This window comes from Rutidosis leptorrhynchoides, chromosome 3 (genome assembly GCF_046630445.1).
Source record: "Rutidosis leptorrhynchoides isolate AG116_Rl617_1_P2 chromosome 3, CSIRO_AGI_Rlap_v1, whole genome shotgun sequence".
Classification (NCBI taxonomy): Eukaryota; Viridiplantae; Streptophyta; class Magnoliopsida; order Asterales; family Asteraceae; genus Rutidosis; species Rutidosis leptorrhynchoides.
Window position 1 is genome coordinate 103,494,029 of NC_092335.1, and position 11,040 is coordinate 103,505,068.

Consider the following 11,040-nt stretch of genomic DNA (forward strand, 5'->3'; position numbering starts at 1 on the left):
GCATTTTCAAAAGAATGCAATGTTTACAAAACGTATCATATAGAGGTCAAAACCTCACTATGAAATCAATGAATAACGTATTACATCAATAGCGATTTTGACGGATCGTTAAAGTTGGTATCCGAGCTTGAGGTCATAGGGAACCAGAATTTGCATTAGTGTGTTTAACTGGTAATTGTTAGGATGCATTAGTGAGTCTGGACTATGACCGTATCTGTTTTTACCGAGTTTTGCTTATCATTTCTTGTGAGAAATTACTTGCTTATCATTCTTAAGTCTAGACACGTTTTCCTGCATTTATTGCATAGATAGTGTACAGACAAATTCATATCTTAGCATATCTGTTACTGTAAACTTTGCCTGATATCTTTCGAAGATTCCTCCGTGATTTATGGAATTTTGGTATTATATATAAACATGTAAATTATGTATTGAAGAATACCAATCTAAATCCTATAATCTATTTCATATCAAAAATCATTTCCCCGATTACACAAGATGGATCCCGTATCTAGTTCAAATTCCTTAGATTCCGACAGCTATTCCGATATGGATTTTCACTCGAGCTCCGAAAGCAGTGTAACCGGAATGGATTAACCAATCAGCCATCATCAATTCTGGATGAATTGGGGATGGGTTCGTAGTCTATTTAATCATTGGAGACAAGAAGAAGGTGATCTCTTCCATCCACCACATTGCCCTCTTGGCGAAGAACCAGAAGCTCTTACCGGCGAACCAGTCTGAAACGCCATTTTCTCTCTCATTTTCTCTCTCATTTTCAGAGTATCTCATCACGATTATATACTATCTCAAATTCTAGATCTTATTCATCCACTCGTACGAACCACCAATCATCCCGGTGTAATAGAAGAAGTCAACGAGCTTCGCGCTCGAGTAGTGGCTTTGGAGAATATGATGCACAACTTGCATGCATCACAAGCACCAATAGCATCAAAAGTACCACCGACAACAACACCAACAGTACCATTACCACCACCAACAACAACCGCATCATAAACCTCAACTTCACAATCTGTCCCACGAGCATCAACGTCATACGCCGTGTAAATACCAAGGAATACCAACAACAACAACAAACGATGAAGTATTGATTCATAACTTCATCGAAGAAATATTCTATAGAGAATATGTAGTTTCGAAAAGTTTTAGAGATTATATATTCTAGTGCAAATTGTAAATCAGATGAGTGGGCGGATAGAAATAATGAAGTGAAACCCTGACAGGAATGGTGCACGATCTACAAGTTAGACTTGTTATACAAGCAGCATCAACAGTACCGTTAGCATCACCAACACGTCGGTACAGTCAGCATCGTCAGCACCAACAGTACCTATAACATCACAAGCTCCGCCAGTTCCATAATCACCAACATCATCACAAATCAACAACGCGTATATTATATCAACGAGTTATAAAGTATTAACTCATTTTCCCTGAAGAAATTATATGTATATTTTATATATATATATATATATATATATATATAAATTTTGAAATCAAAATAAATCTTTACGTACTAATCTATTACTTGTGAATTCTCAAGGGTGGATACTACTCGGTTAATTCATATTACTAATATGCTATGATGTACATCTTTCGTTAATGACTTAACAATCGTTAACTATAATCTCTGCTTCAACTCAATAGATTTTATTTCATTATAAATCAAGTGTATTATTCAAATATATGTTTGATTTTACACTTTCATCTTCGATGTACTCAAAACTTTCTAGACAACATCATTCGTACCTTGCGAAACTCACAAGAATTCCACGAACACTAACATCATTCACCGAGGAAATATCAATAAAAGTGAATAATGAAGTATTAATTCATAATAATCCGCGAAGATTACGTAATTTCTAAATTTTTAGAGATTATTCATTTCTAGTTTCAGCCGAAAATCAAATGAGCTTAATATGATATTAACTCATTAAATCTGTATTACATCTGAAGAAAATATACATACATATATTTTCATAAAGAGTGTAATGAAAATCTTGGTACACGATATGATTTGTGATATTTTTAACGGGTAGGTAATAGTCGGGAAATATATAAGTTCACAATTAATATGTTACACTGTACATTCTTCAATTATTTAATAATCGATATCTATACTCACTACTTTCACAACGATACACATTCTTTCATAGAAATTAAAACAACCATTCTCATCCAAATATGATTACATATTCTGATTTTGACAAATCAGAATTCAAGTCAAGATTTAACAGAAAACATCACTCTTAGATCCCTACATCTTTCAAAGCTATACTTTGACTTCAAAACTATGCTAGAACATCACTTCTATTCATAGAACTCAGAAAAATATTCGTATCATTCAAAATTCTAGAACATCATATGTATATTGACGATTACAATCTGTGTTCAAATCCTTCATGATTCTTGAAAACACCTCAATTAAGAAACAACCGAGAGGATGATCCAACAACACGTTATCTATGAAAAGAAGAACTTATGCATATAATCATGCACCAGGAAAACTCTTGGAATTTGAGTAGAAGTTTAACACGAATCTGTGATCCATTGGCGTTGTTATTACCAAAAAAAAACTATACAATCCCTCTCCAAGGTAGCCAATTTTGTCACACCTCTAGCAAAATCAATTTCGAATTTTCATTCGGATTAGCCTTATTATAACCTTGATATATACGTTGACCTGTATGCCATTGTTATCGGGGAACCGTTTATATCCCACCACATTAGCAGTAAACTTACCAACAACTTTGTTGATCTTTGACATTCTGAAAAATCATTATATTTATCGAAACTCCATCATGTGTTCATCCACATCTTATAACGAGAATTGCCATACCAATTACTGAGAATCAGCAATCAGTATTTCGAATCTCGTAGCGTTTCTACATCAAAAGTTATATGTGTACATATAACATTTATCTCTTAGAATTATGATCTTCCATTCTGAAATTCTGAAAAGCACCCCAAACTACGAATTAGTTCTCCGAATTTTTGGAAAATGCTGATGAAGCAGCAAAAACTGTAAACGACCTTAACAGTCAAAAGTTTGATGATAAAGAATAATGTGTTGGAAAAGGTCAGAAAAAGAGAAGGTTTGGAACTGGAAAACGGATTGAGCAAACCAGGAAGGAGGCTGTGGACAAATTACAAAGACTAAATATGCCATCAAAGAATCCAAATGATTCAGTATCTGCTGAAGTCATTAACAAATACCTTGCTTCTAACTCTAAACCCTTACGGACAAATCTTCTTCATCATCCATCGATGTTAGAAATTCTAAGATATCATCATATCTTTCATTACAAATATCCTTGATATTTCTTAAAATATTTTCATACTATTCTTATCTGAAATCATTTATTTCCTCGCAATATCAGTGTTACATCATAAAGGAAACTGTTTTAGTTTCTAAATTCTGAAAAATTTGAATTTAAAATATGAATGTTTTTGAAGTAGTGTTGGGAATTGAAGCATGAGTTAGTATAATATAATGATACTTGATCAACGTGATTATATTACAGTAAGTCATGCTGAGTTTCTAATGGAACATGATGATCCACAGACCATACCGTCATCATGTGCCATGTTACACAACTCTTACATTCTACTTAATCTCCAAACATATCGAGAACATATCTTCCCGATAGTTCTATCTTTTCTCTTGAATTCTGGTAATTTAACCAATCAAGATCGTACTATTACAATTTCTCTCTTAGAACATTAGTTATGTTCATTCCAAATTTCATACCTACGAATTCTGGACCATTACTTGCTGTGCTTAATGGCAAGAACAGAAAACAAAAGCATGAAGCTCCGAAATAGAAATGGGAGTATAAATAGCAGCAAATAGGAGAGAGCATTAACTGTGGATGTCAATGATTATAGAAAGACAGAAGTAGAGACTTCGAAATATAAGGAAAGATATAAAGCCCAACAACAACTCAGAAATTACAAACCGTGTATATCGATGCGTATAGCAATATAAAGACACGGGAGAACTAAAAACACTATAAACCCAAGAGAATAATAGAAGTAAATAAATTCCTCCGGCAGCAGATGAAAAAGAAGAATGACAGATATGAAAGTTAGGAGTATATCAAGAATCAGAACTGGATGGAGCATATTGACGAATGCTTTAAAGTATGAATTGAGGGAGAAAGAATAGAAAGTGTGAGCTGTGGAAATAAGGAAACGAAGGGAGTGGATTTATAGTAAAATATTCGACAGAGCAATCGAAACAGATTATTGCATTTAACCAAAGAAGATTCTAATTTCCTTAATTACCGAAGAACCAAATCTTATTACAAAGATTTTCTCTAAATCCCTTGAATTCCAGAAATCAACCTTGACTACGTCATAGGTTAAGATAAACTTGCATTTACTCATTTCACTCCTTTGTGATAGCTTCACTCGTACTCTTCACATAAACAAATTGTTTTATCCATATTACTTACTGATGATAAAACTCTAATTTTCAACTCGTATGCGTCATGAAAACATACTTATTGTCAGCCATGACGATCCCAATCAAATTTCGGGACAAAATTTCTTTAACGGGTAGGTACTATGACGACCCGAAAATTTCGATTTAATTTGAACCAAATTCTCGTTATGATTTAATGTTTCCGACATGATAAGCAATGAATTTTGACAAGTTTTAAAACTTTTAAAAATGAGTTTTTATATAACAGTTGACCACCCTGTTTGTCCGACGATTCACGAATGTCGTAACTTGTGATAATTATATAATTGTGTGTGTGTGTGTGTATATATATATATATATATATATATATATATATATATATATATATATATATATATGTGTGTGTGTGTGTGTGTGTGTGTGTGTGTGGAAACATGCGAATAATATTTATATACGAAATGATAAAAATTTACTATTGAATGATTCAGTTTCGAATTAAAAAGTTTACGTATATAATCGTTTTATTTTTATGATGTATTTTTTTTAGTTTTTAAAAAGACACGAAGTTAAATCAAAGATGTACAATTTGTAAAGCACAATGTACAACAACATAACTTAAATAGTTGAATCAAAATTAATTCATTTACTATTCATATGAATAGTAAATGAAACGAAATTAATTAGTTTACTATTCACTGATAGAAATTATTAATTATAAGTTACATAAAATAGCCCTAAAGTATTTAATAAATACGACTTTTAAAAATATTAAAATTCGTTAATTCGTTTGAATTAAACGAATTCAATAATTCACGGTGGTACAGAATGATCAGCAGACTAGTACGTACACTCTACATCGAACGTATATAGTAATTTTATAAATAAATAGACCTTTTTACAACTAATTTTATAAAGCTTAAGACCAAAATAGATATATGTATTCAATTATAAAAAGTGGAAATCTTTTTATTTATACTTTTACCCATCAATTATTAGCAACAGAGTACGAAATACCGGTCCGAGAAAACTGTCGGTAGAAATGACAAAACATGGGCGGCTTTTAAATCCCACGTTTGATTCTATATTATTATTATATTATTACTTTATTATATTATTATATTATATTTATATTATTATATTATTATAATTATTCTATATATATCGAACGAATTCTGATTCTGGTTTCAGTATTCATTTTACAATCCATCTATCTATCTTAATACTCCGTAATGATTTATTTATTATTTTATTATTATTATTATTATTATTATTATTATTATTATTATTATTATTATTATTATTAAATATTATTATTAATCTTATTATATTAATATTAGTAGTATTATTATTATGCATAAAATACTACGACGAGGTCATGAGCGAGTTATTTTCAAAAATGGGTTTTTGAGCGGGATGAAGCTAGGGAAATTATGGGTTATAGCAATGGAGGTTATGGGTAATGTTCGTGGGTACCATGGGTGAATCAAAGGCTAACCTTTCATTTATCATTTCTGTTGCGTCTACGTACTTTCCTGCAATATTGAATCACAATATTGATACGTGAGCATTCATATCTTATCTTTTATATATTAATAGGGTATCCATGTCTAATGCTCGTGTATATATGTTTATACATGCTTGTATGCTAAATGTCGTCGTTAGGTAGTTTTATGACGAATCACGAATTTAATACATGTACTACTGATATAAAGTATATGATATGCATGTTGTTGGAAAGCTGGCAAAAAATTAATAACTTTTCATTTAGAAATCGCGTGATTTCGATGAAAGAATTAAAAGTTATGGTCAACTGAATTATGATTGACGTTAATTGAAATTGCTTTCGCATCTACAATTAATATTTAAACAACTTGTTTATAAGATTAATAAATTGGATTTTTGAATACTACTAGTCGAGTAAATGAATTATTATATAAGACACATCTCGTTTTGTTAAACAATTGTCAAAGTTGACTTTTTGAAATGACTTTTGTTAACTTTTGCATGTCGGTCTCGAGCATTAGGATTTGTGATACACTATGACCTGACCTAGCTTGTTAGACAGTTATTGATCAGCATATACTAATATAGGTTCGTGAATCCGAGGCCAACCCTGCACTTGTTCAGTGCCGTCATGTGCATAATTGCTACGAAATATAGTATTGTGAGTTTATAGATCCCTTTTTAATTGCTTTTGCAATCTATATTTTTGGGCTGAGAATACATGCACTTTATTTTAAACACAATGGATACAAGTACATACTAAATTCTACACTGAGTTTGAACCGAAAATCCCATAGCTTTGGTAACTAGTAACTGCCAATTATAAGAACTGGTGGGCGTGAATAGCTGTATATGGATCCATAGGGTTTGACATCCCCGTCCGTTCCAGGTATAGAGACCCTAGCCTGAACTATAAAGCGGGCGTATGCTATTTGAGTTTAGTACACGCTGGTTTGCGTGTATTGTACATGTTGGTTGCATGTATGTTAAAACAGGGGTACTTATTATATGTATACGTTAAGTTTAGTTACCAGGGTGCTCAATCTTGTAGAAGATTTTGATAAACGTTTCTGGATGAAACACCTGAAATCTTGTGATACACCTTTATATACAGATTATGCGCAACATTAAAACTATGAACTTACCAACCTTTGTGTTGACACTTTTAAGCATGTTTATTCTCAGGTTCCTAGAAGTCTTCTGCTGTTTGCTTATACGTTATACAAGCTATGTGCATGGAGTCATACATGCTTTATTCGAAAAAACTTTGCATTCACAAAATCATCACCATGTAACTTATTTTGACTGTATTGTCAACGGATGTAGTATTGTAAACTATTGTTTACGGTGATTATCTATACGTAGAAATCATCAGATGTCGAAAACCTTGGATTTATATATTCATTTATGGTGTGCCTTTTCAAAAGAATGCAATGTTTACAAAACGTATCATATAGAGGTCAAAACCTCACTATGAAATCAATGAATAACGTATCGCGTCAATAGCGATTTTGACGGGTCGTTACATTTTAGCGACCCTCTAACCCCCACAATGTTGGTTGAGCCTGAAATATAAATACTTTATTCGGGTATACAATATGAGAGAGAAAAATCGTGTACTTCATGATTATAACGACATAAGGTTGGAATTAAACTCATATATCTACTTTATATCACCAGAAGAAAAACGAGGACTGGCGACGAACTCTTTTGCGGCGATGATATCCCGCCGCAAAAAAAAACTCACTATACGACAAGAATTTCACTTTTTGACCAGTAACAGGGTCCACCAATCAATTACGGCGATACTTTTTGAAGGTGTCGCCGGAAAAGCAATAACAATTTTTTTTCCTATTTAAGATTTGGTCAAACGTTGAAAATACAATTACGCCGAATAAATTGCCGCAAATACCCATCGCAGTTTTTCCGTGCTGAATTTTTCCCTCCAAGATAGTTTACCACTTGTTTTGGCCTCTGTAAGTGACATTACCGAGGTATGCCGTCGCAAAAGGCTCGCCACAAAAACGGTATCTGGATTTTTTGCAGCTTCAATATAATCAAGAACAAGATACATAATAATAATACCTAACAATAATAATTTTAGAATGGAAATGGTTAGATGTCAGTGGTCAACTTGCTGTCATTGTGGTCAACTTGCTGTTATCCTGTACGGTAAAATTTATTTCAAATTATATTTATGATCGGTAACGAAATATTATAAGTTCAACTAATTTCGTTTTTTGTTTATATTAGATACTTGCGATTGGATTGGATGATATGATCCACCCATGTGTAATATGGATGTGTAGATTATATATGGATTGTTAAGGACAACAAATAATCTTGAAGTTAAACTCAAAATTTCACAAGATCGGCAAAAGAATTTATGTTTTATTTTTCCTTTTTTTAAAAACGAGCGGGTCCCCTCAATAAAATGCCGTAAATAGTCGTCGTAAACGACTTTATACGGCGAACGTATGGAGTCGTTGAACTTGGGCTAGATGTCAACGCAAAAGGTAATTGCGGCTATCAAAACGCCCTTTTTGTGGCGCGAAAACTCGTCACAAAAACGCGTTTTCCCTCTAGTGTATGATTGATTTCCTATCCCTCAACCAGTAGCCTACTATGGTGGGGACATATATTTCATAGAAGATGATGTTTATTACGTATTTTAAGATTTTTATGTGAATATATGCATCTGAATGGATAGATTCATCACGATTCCTAATTAAGTCTCAAAATTAGGTTGAAGTTGATACGAGGGAACCAAGTTGCATAAATGCCCAATATAAAACACATGCATTAGGATAGAGCCGTGTTGTATAAGGAGTGTAGAGTGTTTAAAGAAGCTTGGCAATAGTTTCATTATTCTAAAAGACAAGTACGGAAATATGAGATCTCTAAAATATCGCTTGAAATCAAGTGGGTTGATGAATTGATATGTATATGCAGATATGTTATTCCAATAAATATTTGGTGCTCATATATTGTTGATGAAATCTTGTTGGAATGATGGTTTTACTAACGTGATAAGTTTTTACTTGGTTTTACACACAAGTGCATTAAATTAAATGAACCCATAAGTTTTTAATATATTACGCTTATAAAAATGTAAGTTTTAGATTAATTTAATTACAGTGATAAGTTTTCTTACAAATGTAAACATTTAAAATTTTAACTTCATTAAATATGTCTTAAGTGTGACAAACTTAGTAATTCAACCAATTTTAAACAAATAATTCATTCGTTAGTACCTAATGCGAGCATAATGGTGTTGATATGTATGGATGACAATAAATATCCGATCGATCAGATATTCATCCAATCCGATCCATTTAAATAGATATGGATGATAAGCGGATATGTGTATTGATATGAATAATGTGAAAAACTAGTGGATTGGATATGGATGAAAATATATCATCCAGTATCCACGGTTATATCCATTTATCACCTGAAATACATATATACATATTTATTTAAATGTATGCATATACATTTACGTATCCTTATACATGTATACTATAAACTACTAAAATATTATCGAAAATATATAGTATTAAATTCATATATCTTACTATTACATATCTTTTTAAAAAAATACTTTGATGATTTTATTTACAATAGGAATATCTTTAGAAAACTTTACAATCAACGGATATCCGAAAACCCGTTTAATCCAACGGATATGATTATGTATGGATTAATTTTATTTAAATGGAAATAAATATGGGTATTAATTTAAAATTTTAAATGGATATGAATATCGATATGGAATTACCCGATTTATATCTGATCCATAGTTATCCCTATTGATATGTTAATATGAGCGGTGCCTTAATGTGTTCATATACTTTATGTTTTAGTAGATATACCTTGTAAAATGTTAAGAGGTTTAGTCATTATAGTGTTTAATTATGAATTAATTATAGCATTTTGACTCAGATGTGACATCTAAGAGTATTTTTTATACTTATAAGTTAAAAATAAATTTTGTATAGATTCTAATGTTCGTATTTAACTTATTTCAATCATGATTTGAAATTGAAAGGTTAATTGAAAATAATAGGCCAAGACTCAATACCAATATCCCACTTATCATGCTTAAAATCATTCCTCGAAATAAAGTGGATGAAGTACATCAAAAAGTGCTATAGGTGGAATGACACTTTACAATTTAAAATGGAATAGTCAACCGTTAATTCATTTTCTGACATGTGTAAATGTAATTAATTTTACAATGATAAAAATAAAATATAATTATTGGTGCTTCAACTTTGTACTCCCTCTATCCGAGATTAATTGTTCAGTATTTTTTTCAGGTTGTTTTTAAAAATGTCCACTTTCAAAAATAAAAAGTAAATTTAACGAAGTTTACAATATTTCCCTTAGTGAATTAATTAAATTACAAAAATTAGAGGGCTTTCTAATTAAATAATTAAGGATAAAACTGTAAAGTTAGGAAAAATACATAAAAAGTAAAGTATGATAATGACATTTCTTAAACTGCGCGTTTTTCTCTAGGGACAATTAATCTGGGACGGAGAGAGTATCAAACAGCAGCGTATGTGATCTTACACTTTTTTTATGACTTCGTTGATCTTGAACTATTAAGATATCTGACGAATGACCTTAGAGTTAACGATTGATAAGTTTTGTCCGTTAAGTTGTATTACGTAAACAACACGAGTGGGCAGTTTGGTCAAATTATGTCAACGAAGTTAAATTGTCTTTCTTTTTTCATCAAATTAACATTCATTTTCATCCTCCACATTCATCGAAAAATATACCCTAATTTTATTCCCTCACCTAATTAAATTTAAAATCCAAATATCATTCACATAATTAAGTTTAACATCCAAATATCATTTACTTCGGATGATCAAATGCAAACAATTACATCGATTTAAATAAGTTTTAAAACAAAAACCTAAAAGAAAAACCTATTTTTTTATGTTTTTTTTTGAAAGAAAATTAGTAAACATTTATTCTCTTTCAGTAATTAGCGACTATGTTCAATTCTTCCCTTTAATATTTTTGAAAGGAAAAAATTAATTCATCAATACCGATTGAATATAGATGAGTTGATC